General features: G+C 39.5%; 1 pseudogene; it reads right to left on the bottom strand.

The window, feature by feature from the left end:
* Positions 1-636: 636 nt before the first annotated feature.
* On the bottom strand, positions 637-9320 carry LOC115416485 (thioredoxin-like protein 1; annotated as a pseudogene).
* Between the last annotated feature and the right edge of the window lie 630 nt (positions 9321-9950).

The raw sequence follows: 9950 nt of genomic DNA, 5'->3' as shown, positions 1-9950 counted from the left end.
TTTATAAAACAAGTTTAGGTCTGAAGTATTTAACTTTTTTTTTCTTCCTGTTTTTTTTTTCCACTCATGTACACAGAATGACTCAGTTGTGTGTTTTATCTAATACCTGTTATTGGTTACCTTTTTTTTGTGTTTTCTGTCATTATGTGTCATGACTGCCCCCTGCTGTTGATAGTCTGGAACATTCACCTGAACCTCTTAAACCCTTTACCTGCTTTTATTTCAGTTCCCAAATGATTTTCCCTTAGACTGAACTTTTCTTCAGTGATGTTTCATCATTTATTCTAATATTATTCTCTGTATTTTACATATTTTCCAGTGGAAATCTGTTATTTACCTAATCAGGATTCCTCCTCCTCTCTCCTCCTCTCTCTCCTCCTTGGTTCCACTCTGGTTTAATCCAGTTCTAAATGTGTTATCAACTTTGATAACTTTTGTCATGCTGTACTTTTATAGACATAAATAAATAAACAGATTTTCCTCCTGACGTGTGTAAACATCAGCTGTGATGAAGGTTTTTCAGGACGTTCACTGGATGAATTCCTGGACAGTGTCTTAATTTGTGGACGGTGTCTCAAACTACCTTTCTTCTCCTTCCTCTGGTGGTGGGATCCACACACAGACTGATGAGACACATGCCTTTGGAAAAGGACTGTGTTTTATTTACAGGTTTTCATCTGAATTACATACAAAGGGTTGACAGACGGAGGACGCAGGCGTCCAATCAGAGCTGGTAAAGGTGGTGGTGGGCGTGGTCCTCCTCTTCCTCCTCCGTCATCTTCATCCTCAGTGGCTCTCTCCTTTCTTTCCCACGACCTAAAAACCAGGAACGATCGGACACAAACACAGACATGAGTGTTGGTTCCTGTTTTCACCGTTCACTTTGTGCACATTCAAGGCCCGCAAATGTTTATTTACAGAAACGGGGATTAAAAAAAACGACAAACAAATTCAATTAGAGGCTGAAAAAAAAAAAAACTGAACAGAAATCGACAAAATAATGAAAAAAATGAATAAAACTGAACAGAAATCGACAAAATAATGAAAAAAATTTAAAAACTGAACAGAAACTGAGCAAAATAATGAAAAAAATGAACAAAACCAAACAAAATCAAGCAAAATGATGACAAAAATGGACAAAACTGAACAGGAACTGCGCAAGATAATGAAAAAAAAAAAACAAAACCGATATGTGCAAATGTCGTAATAGTTATAGATGGAACTAATTAAAAAGGAATTCAAATGAAGAAAAAGAACAAAAATCGAAAAATAATGACAAAATCAACAAAACCAAACGAAAATTGAGAAAAATAATAAAAAATGAACAAAACTGAATGAAAATCAAGCAAAATAATGAAAAAAAATGAACAAAACCGATATGTGCAAATGTCGTAACTAGTTACAGATGGAACAAATGAAGGAATTCAAATGAAAGAAAAAGAACAAAAATCAAGTTAAATAATGAAAAAAATGAACGAAACCAAACAAAAATTGAGCAAAATAATGAAAAAAAATGAACAAAATGAGCAGAAATCGACATTGTTTTTCTTTTGCGCTGGTTTTTCTTTCCGAAGCTGCGACGTCTTCGTACCCTCTTGAAGTCGTTCATGTTGGTGGCCTGGACCGGAGTCCCGATGAACGTCAGGTAGTTGATTTTTGTCGTTTCCTCGTCTCCCTGGTTGGACTTGACGAACATCTGCAGAGAAGAAGACGACGGTGACAAACTGTGACAGTTAGCATGTTCTGTTAGCATCGGCTTCATCCACCTGTTCTACTGTTCAGTTATGTGTTTGTTATGTTTGCTTTCCTTTGTTGTTCTTTTGCTTTGCTCACTCCGTATTTCTTAAAATGTGGACAAATTGTAATAATAGATGTTTTTGTAACTAACTTCTGAATAAAAAGATCGACACCATAAATGTTCCTTAAATAGACAGATGCTTTTTTCAGACCCTTCTGGACCACTGGAGTCGAGCTAAGGGAATGAAATGGAAGCTGCGTCTTCTTAAAGGTACTAAAGTGTTCAGAGGGAACAGTGGGTTCTACTGAGGTGTAGAAGGCGGAGGACGTCCTCACAGTGACGCTCTGGACGTTCTGGAACTTGACGGTAGCGCAGGGGGATGCGGCCGTCGTCTTTGTAGTCGTCCTCAGACAGATCCAGGGTCTGAGTGGCTTCGCTTCGCTCGGCGTCGTCGAAACCCATGGAGCGAGGCAGGTTTATGAAGACCTTCACCACCTTTGGAGCCTGAGCTGGAAGGAGCAGACGGAGACGGAAAAGACATGAGCGTACAGCTGGACGTGGAGGATGACCCCTGACCTCTGACCCCTGACCTCTGAACCCAACAGGTTCAACAGGTTCATGGAGGGGGACTGTTATTACTGACATGTTTAAAGAAAAACAGTCCCAGTGTCCCTGTACGGACAGCGTTCTGTTCTATGATCCAGTCCTGGTTCTGTTCTGTGTTCTAGTCCTGGTTCTGTGTTCCAGTCCTGGTTCTGTTCTGTGTTCTAGTCTGGTTCTGTTCTATGTTCCAGTCCTGGTTCTGTGTTCCAGTCCTGGTCTGTTCTAGTTGTTCCAGTCCTGGTTCTGTTCTGTGTTCTAGTCCTGGTTCTGTTCTGTTTCCAGTCCTGGTCTGTTCTGTGTTCTAGTCCTGGTTCTGTTCTGTGTTCCAGTCCTGGTTCTGTTCTATGTTCCAGTCCTGGTTCTGTTCTGTGTTCTAGTCCTGGTTCTGTTCTGTGTTCCAGTCCTGGTTCTGTTCTATGTTCCAGTCCTGGTTCTGTGTTCCAGTCCTGGTTCTGGATACACATCAATCTAACTATAGAAGTGGGTGGGACTTTCACTGGAGGAGAACTCAACTCATCCACTCACAGTCCATATCTGACTTCTATCAGTGACCAATAGGAACTAGACCAGGGGTGTTCAACCTGTGGCTCTGGAGCCTCATGCGTCTCCTCCTCCTCCTCCTTGTCGTGGCTCCTCCCTTTACTGTGGTCAAACAGCTGCTGGTGTTTTTCTTGTGTTCTCCTCATTGGACAGTTACAGTAGATGAGCTGCATGGAGCGAATGTGCCTTCAACAACCGAAGTCAGGGTTCATTTCTGCTCTAGGTTAAAGACGCAGACGGTTCTGTCCGTCCTTTGTTTACTGTGTTACTCATGTAATTCTGTCCGTTTTCTGAGAGAATCTGGAGCAGTACAACTGGGAACTGTGGAGGCAGTGTTGAGTTTGGAGGAGAATCATTTCCATAAATAGTGATACTTTTCATAGAGTGACTGTATGAGTATGAGTACTGTGTACTTTTGGAGTAATCCTAAAACAGATTCCCTTCCAAGATACAAAAGGGTGTTTTTTCATCTGAAACAGACTTTAAAACTAATTCAATAATGAATAAAATTAATTTTTACAATAAGTGCCTCATGAATTTAGTATTTTGGCATTAGTACTTCATATACTATTAGCACAAAATACTATGAACTACTTTTACTGTGTACTTTTAGAGTAATCATACTCCAGAATCCATTCCACACTGCACTTCTGTTTGTTGTATTCAGTGGTTGTAACATAAAATGTAAAAAAAAAAAAAAAAAAAAAAAAAAATTTAAAAGTTTAAAGCTTTGTTATTTTTTGCGGCTCCAGACTATTTTTTGGCAGAAGAGGGAGGAGCCAAAATGGCTCTTTTGATAATAAAGGTTGCAGAGCCCTGAACTAGACTGATATCTGGAACCATTTACGTTTTCCAAACCACAGGTGTCAAACATGCGTCCCGAGACCCAAATGCGTCCCCCACAAGGTTCCAATCCGACCCCTGGAATGACTTTGCAAAGTGTATAAATTCCACAGTCCAGGCTGTGGAACTCATTTTAGTGTGGGTTCCACATCCAGACCAATCTGATCTACAGTCCAATAAGAACAGCAGGAGAACCCACACAGAAGAAGGACTGCAGATTTACTACTGGGTTTGATGGAAAAATAATATTACATTATGTCTGTAAATAATGACAACCTAAAGTGCTTTACATTATTGAGCCATTCTTCATTCGCTGTCACACTCCCCCTCTGGTGGTGTTAAACTCCATCTGTATCCACAGCTGTCCTGGGGCAGACTGACAGAAGCGTGGCTGACAGTTTGTGCCTACGACCATCACCAAACATTCATACACATTCATACAGCAGTGAGAGTGGAACTGGAGGGAAGGAGGGATAAGTGCACACAACAGACAGACTGAGACGGACCCTTCGGTTATGGATGACCCCCTCTACCTCCTGAGCTATGGCCGTTTATGTCGACACCACGCAGTATTATATCCTCCTGAGTAGTTTTCATATCGCAATATATATCTCAGGGTTTAAAAAAAGGTCAGTGTCAGTTTTTTCCAGTCTCGTGCAGCCCCAGATTCAATGAATGGTTGTGGACCGCTGGACCTGGACAGATTTCACAGTCCAACCTCAGTGTCGTGTAAAACTCACCAAAGTCTGACGACTGCAGCTTCATGGAGAAGAGTTTGACGGGCTGGTTGAAGGCGATGGTTATCAGCAGCTGAAACAGAAAACACACTGAAGACCCTGAACGCATCAGCAGCAGCTGAAACAGAAAACACACTGAAGACCCTGAACGCATCAGCAGCAGCTGAAACAGAAAACACACTGAAGACCCTGAACGCATCAGCAGCAGCTGAAACAGAAAACACACTGAAGACCTGAACGCATCAGCAGCAGCTGAACAGAAAACACACTGAAGACCCTGAACGCATCAGCAGCAGCTGAAACAGAAAACACACTGAAGACCCTGAACGCATCAGCAGCAGCTGAAACAGAAAACACACTGAAGACCCTGAACGCATCAGCAGCAGCTGAAACAGAAAACACACTGAGGCCCCTGAATGCATCGTCATCAGCAGTCACCTACCAACGACACCATCCGACACTGACTCGTGTCATTTTTAGGGCTGTTGTATCAGCAAGAATCTGATGATACGATACAAATCACAGTAGTAGGATCACATATGATATATCACAATATCTGTTAAAAAACGGCAATTTTTTTTATTGGTTTTGTTTCTTTTTTAAAAGATTATTTCCTGGACGAATGTAATTACAGCAGAAATCTGCACAAACACTAACACATTTTAATTTGATCCCAACAGGATCTAATGTTCTATCAAAAATGTTCCTGTGTTCAAACTGAAATTCTGTTTTACAGACATTACAGTTTCGGAATCCTGTTCAAATGTTAGATTCTATTAGTTCACAACTAACATCAGAACCAGTATTAATAAGAGTGTTAAATAATAATAAATACAATTGAAAAAAAAAAAAAAAAAAGAACCTCCACAATATCTGCATTTGAAAAAATACCTAAAATATCATACAGTACTTTTTAATATCGATACAGTATTGTGAATGAAATATCGCGATATATTGCAGAACTGATATTTCTTACAGCCCTAGTCATTTTACTGTTTGACTTTATTCTACTTTATTGATTTACCTTTATTGAACCAGGAAAACCAGCTGGTTTACATTAAACATGTCTTTTCCAGAGTGTCCAGGTTAAAACAGCACCAGCAGAAGTTTCACTAAACACAACTCACAGCCGTACGTACGTCCACGACAAATACATATAAAACACAATACAAGTCAGATCTGATAAACTAAGAACACACACATAAAACAACAGCAATCAATCCATTTTTTTTTTTTTTTCAGACCCTTTGAAGGGCCGTATGTTGGACCCCTGTTCTGGGCCGTATGTTGGACCCCTGTTCTCACCTGTTCATCCTGTTCTCACCTGTTCGTCGCAGTCTGACTCCAGGTACGACGTGTCTTTGATTAAACAGTTGTCGAAGCCGCAGTCGTCGCTCTCGTTCAGGCATTCGCAGCCGGCTTTGTTGACGAAGGGCATGAGGTCCATCTGAAAAACAGACACACAGTCACAGGTTCAGTCCAGAACAAACCCACCCGTCCAAACGTCCACCTCAGGGGACACTGTGGCTAAGTCCAAACCAGGTCCAGAACCAAACCCCCCCCAGGGTTCACTCACGTATCCCTTTGGAATGTCTGAGTCCTCGCTGTTTCCCGGGTCGTTCTCCGTGTGCTGTTTGATCTTGTCCTCCAGACCTGCAGCGTCGGCGCCCTGGTACTGGTCCACCCGGACCCGGTTCCTGAAGAACAGGAAGGTGGGCGTGGCTGAAATGTTATTGGCCGCTGCCGTGGCCTGGTGGAGAGGACACACAGAGGAGATGGCCGCTTGTCATCATCATCATCATCATCATTATTATTATTATTATTATTATTTATGCATTTCATCCTACTGAAAAATTCCATTTTACTTTGAATTGTTTTTTTCTCACAAACACTGCTCCTAAATAGGGCTGTAAGAAAATATAGGTTCAAATATATCACAATATTTCATTTCACAATACTGTGTCGATATTAAAAAGTACTGTATGGATATTTTTAGGTATTTATTTAATGCAGATATTGTGGAGGTTCTTTTTTGTTTTTGTTTATATTTTTATTTATTCTTATTTCACACTCTTTTATTTAATAATGTTGGTTCCTTTGTTTGGATTGAACTCAAATCCTGTTCTGATGTTAGCTGTGAACTAATAGAATCTGAACATTTGAACAGGATCTGAAACTGGAATGTCTGGAAAACTGAATTTCAGTTTGAACACAGTTTGAACATTTGGTGATGAACATTAGATCCTGTTGGGATCAAATAAAAAAATGTTTAGTATTTGTGCAGATTTCTGCTGTATATTCAATTCTTCAAGGAAATAATCATTCAAATTATCTCTTAGGCTAATCTCATGATGTTGTAAGGCTTTGGTTATTAAACTAAAAAAAGGACGAACAACAGTCATTACTTCATCCCACAAACAGTAAAATACATCACATAAATAAGATAAAAAGGATCACCTTAGTTACAGATAGGAAGTGGAGTTTGTAAAAGAATTCACTGCTGGACTCAATAATACTGATGATGTGATGAGTCTTACCTGACAGACGTGAACGTCGACTTCAGGAAGACGACCTGTGGCATTATTGTTACTCAACATGTTGAAAGCTGGAGCTATTCTTGATGCAGGGCTGACACCTGAGGAAGACAGGAGGAGTCGAAAATCAACACTTTCACTCAACAGCAAACTTTCAGCTACAGTAGATTTCACTGTCATTAGTTCTGACCGCTGCTTTTCTGGCATCTAGGGATGGAACAATATGAAAATTTCACATCACGGTTATTGTGACCACAATTATCACGGTATCATTATAATCGCGGTATTGTTGAAACTGTGCTCAAATGTTCAAAAAGTACTAATACACACACTGAAATAATTTAAACCAAGTTGTATTAAAAATAAATAAATAAACAAATAAATAATTGGCACAATGCCCTTCTGTGTCAGAAACATTCAATATTAACCCTTAGTGGGTCTGAAGTCTATTTTGTCTGTTTTTTCAGTCCTTTTGATTTTGCCCTTTATAATGCTATAGAAACAAATGTTTACTATACCCATATTTGGATCTGTTTTTTGCAGCACACTTCATCTATATCGTCTGTCTATTATTTTTTCACTTTAACCTACTATAAAAACATAAAAGGACAAAAAACACACATAAAAAAATATAAAATCCAATTTGAAAAGTGTATTTAATTTATTGCACAAATAACACACAAATGTTTAACGAACCTTTTCAAAGACTTTAACAGTGAATATTGGTTCCAAATATTAGGTATAGAAAATTAAAATTGTAATAAATTAAAACTAGACTCAAATATCTGACATAAAAGCAGATCTTTACATAGGGTTTTTTTTCCCCCTAAAAGTGCGGTAATCAACACAGTTATCATGATAATTAGAATTTAATAGAAATACTGTCTGCAATTTTACCACGGTTTATTGTTATACCGTTAATCGTTACATCCCTACTTGCATCTATGCTTTTCAAACTCAAGAATGCTGATGGCTGCTATTAAAAATACATTTAAAAAGATAAAAAGCTAATAAAATAAAATAAAAGAGGAGGAAGGAAGGCTCTGAATCATTACATTGACTGAACCCTGTTACTTTCTTGTTTCTTTCATCAAAATCAAACGTTGACAGTAATAATATCCCCACTCTTTGTTACGTATTGTATGAAATAATCAAGCCATTTGTGCACATTACCAATTATAAGACATCATCAATCTGAAAGTGGAAGAAAGCATCAAATCCTCATGTTTCACCTATAAAAGCTGGCATTTTCAACTAGAGATAGTTAAGCTTTGTAATAATATATCATCTAAATACTGGTGTTAGGTTTGGGTTATTCTTGTCCTTGCAGAGTGTTTAGGCTATGACTACAATGTTCTACATCAACCACATACTTAATTCATGTTGTGATCTTTAGGTATCAGCTCTGAGCTGTATGGAGCAGAAGACAATACAAAGCATCTGGTTATTAACAAGTTTTTACATGTTGACTCTTCATTCCTTAATTATTTTAACTCATCTACATTCATTTAACTATATATAGGTTGTCGTTTTTTTATTTGAAAGACTATCAGTCCTTTCATTTTAATCGTTTGGAACTAGAAACAGATTTCACAGACAAAAACAGCTGCAGTTTTATTCACAGCCAGACAGATTTTTGCGCAAATTTGGGAATAAAACACCGAGTCTTGTCAAATTGTATTCCGAATGTTACATTTACATCCACTAAATGTATGGTACAGTAGATGTTTTCGCTGTGATCATCCTTTATTAGAGTTGACAGCTCATGTATTTGAACAGTCTCTGAAGCTAACACTGTAATAGTGCTATGTCATTGTAAGCCAGCTGGATGCTAACATTACCATGCACTGGCCGGTTTCCTCCAATAAAGCCTGTTTCTGCCGGCTGCTCACAACAAAATAATGCTTAAATAACGGGTCCATTACGATCTCGTAACCTTCAGCTATTTTTGCGTTTGGAATATACGGTCAAACAGAGTTAAAGGCTCATAAAGCTAACGTGCTATCCCGGTTAGCCGCACGGCCTCGGTCTCGATTTGTTAGCTTACGCGGCATGTGAACTTCACCACGGCGAGCCTGGAGCCGGCGGCCGCTAGCTCCGGCTGGAAGTCCGGATCGCTCCCGATCACTTTGACGCCGACCATGGTGAAGTTAGCGGCTGATGCGGGGTGAGGTGGAGAAAGTGGAGTGCGTTCCGGACAGAAAACGGAAGAAGATATTAAAAACGAGCCGCTGTGTTTTTAGCTTTTGCTGTTTGTATTAGCCGGCTATGCTAACTACTGCTGAGCCACACTATGGCAATCACAGGCTGACTGTCAGCCCGGACTCCTGATTGGTCAATGGACCACGGAAAGGCGGGGCTTCACCCTTCTTTTTTCTTCTTCTTTCTTCGTCTGCGCAACATTTTGGCGCATTTCCGCCTCCTACTGACAGGAAGTGAAACACTGCTCTAGAGCCAGTTTTATATTTAATGAGACACTTTAACTCAGAGGTTTCCAACCTTTTTGGCTCATGACCCCATTTAACTTCACAAGTTTCTGTCGACCCCAGACATCAAAATGGAGACTTTTTTGCTAAAATTAATTTGTTTTGATCTGTAATAGTTTTCTATACTATGTTGCAAATAAACTTTAACATTAGAGGACATTTAGTCTATATAATGTCTATTATATGAACAGAGGCCGTACATCCAGGTGTGATTACTGCACAAAGGCTCAGGATCTGTCCACGTCAGTCCAGCTGGGATTTACAAGGAGGACCATGTAATACTGAACAAACAAGAACTGAACTATGAATATGAAAGAGCTGGTCAGCATCTGAAACTGACCACAATGAACGTTTGACACGAAGAAACAGAACCACACAGAAAACAGAACCACACAGAAACAGAACCACAGTGCTGCAGTTTCACAACAAAGTTTGTCTTTTATGGATGTGATTGTCTCTGTCAACTCAT

The sequence above is a fragment of the Sphaeramia orbicularis genome, unplaced genomic scaffold, assembly GCF_902148855.1.
Source record: "Sphaeramia orbicularis unplaced genomic scaffold, fSphaOr1.1, whole genome shotgun sequence".
Lineage (NCBI taxonomy): Eukaryota > Metazoa > Chordata > Actinopteri > Kurtiformes > Apogonidae > Sphaeramia > Sphaeramia orbicularis.
This window is presented reverse-complemented; position numbering and strand designations above follow the sequence as displayed.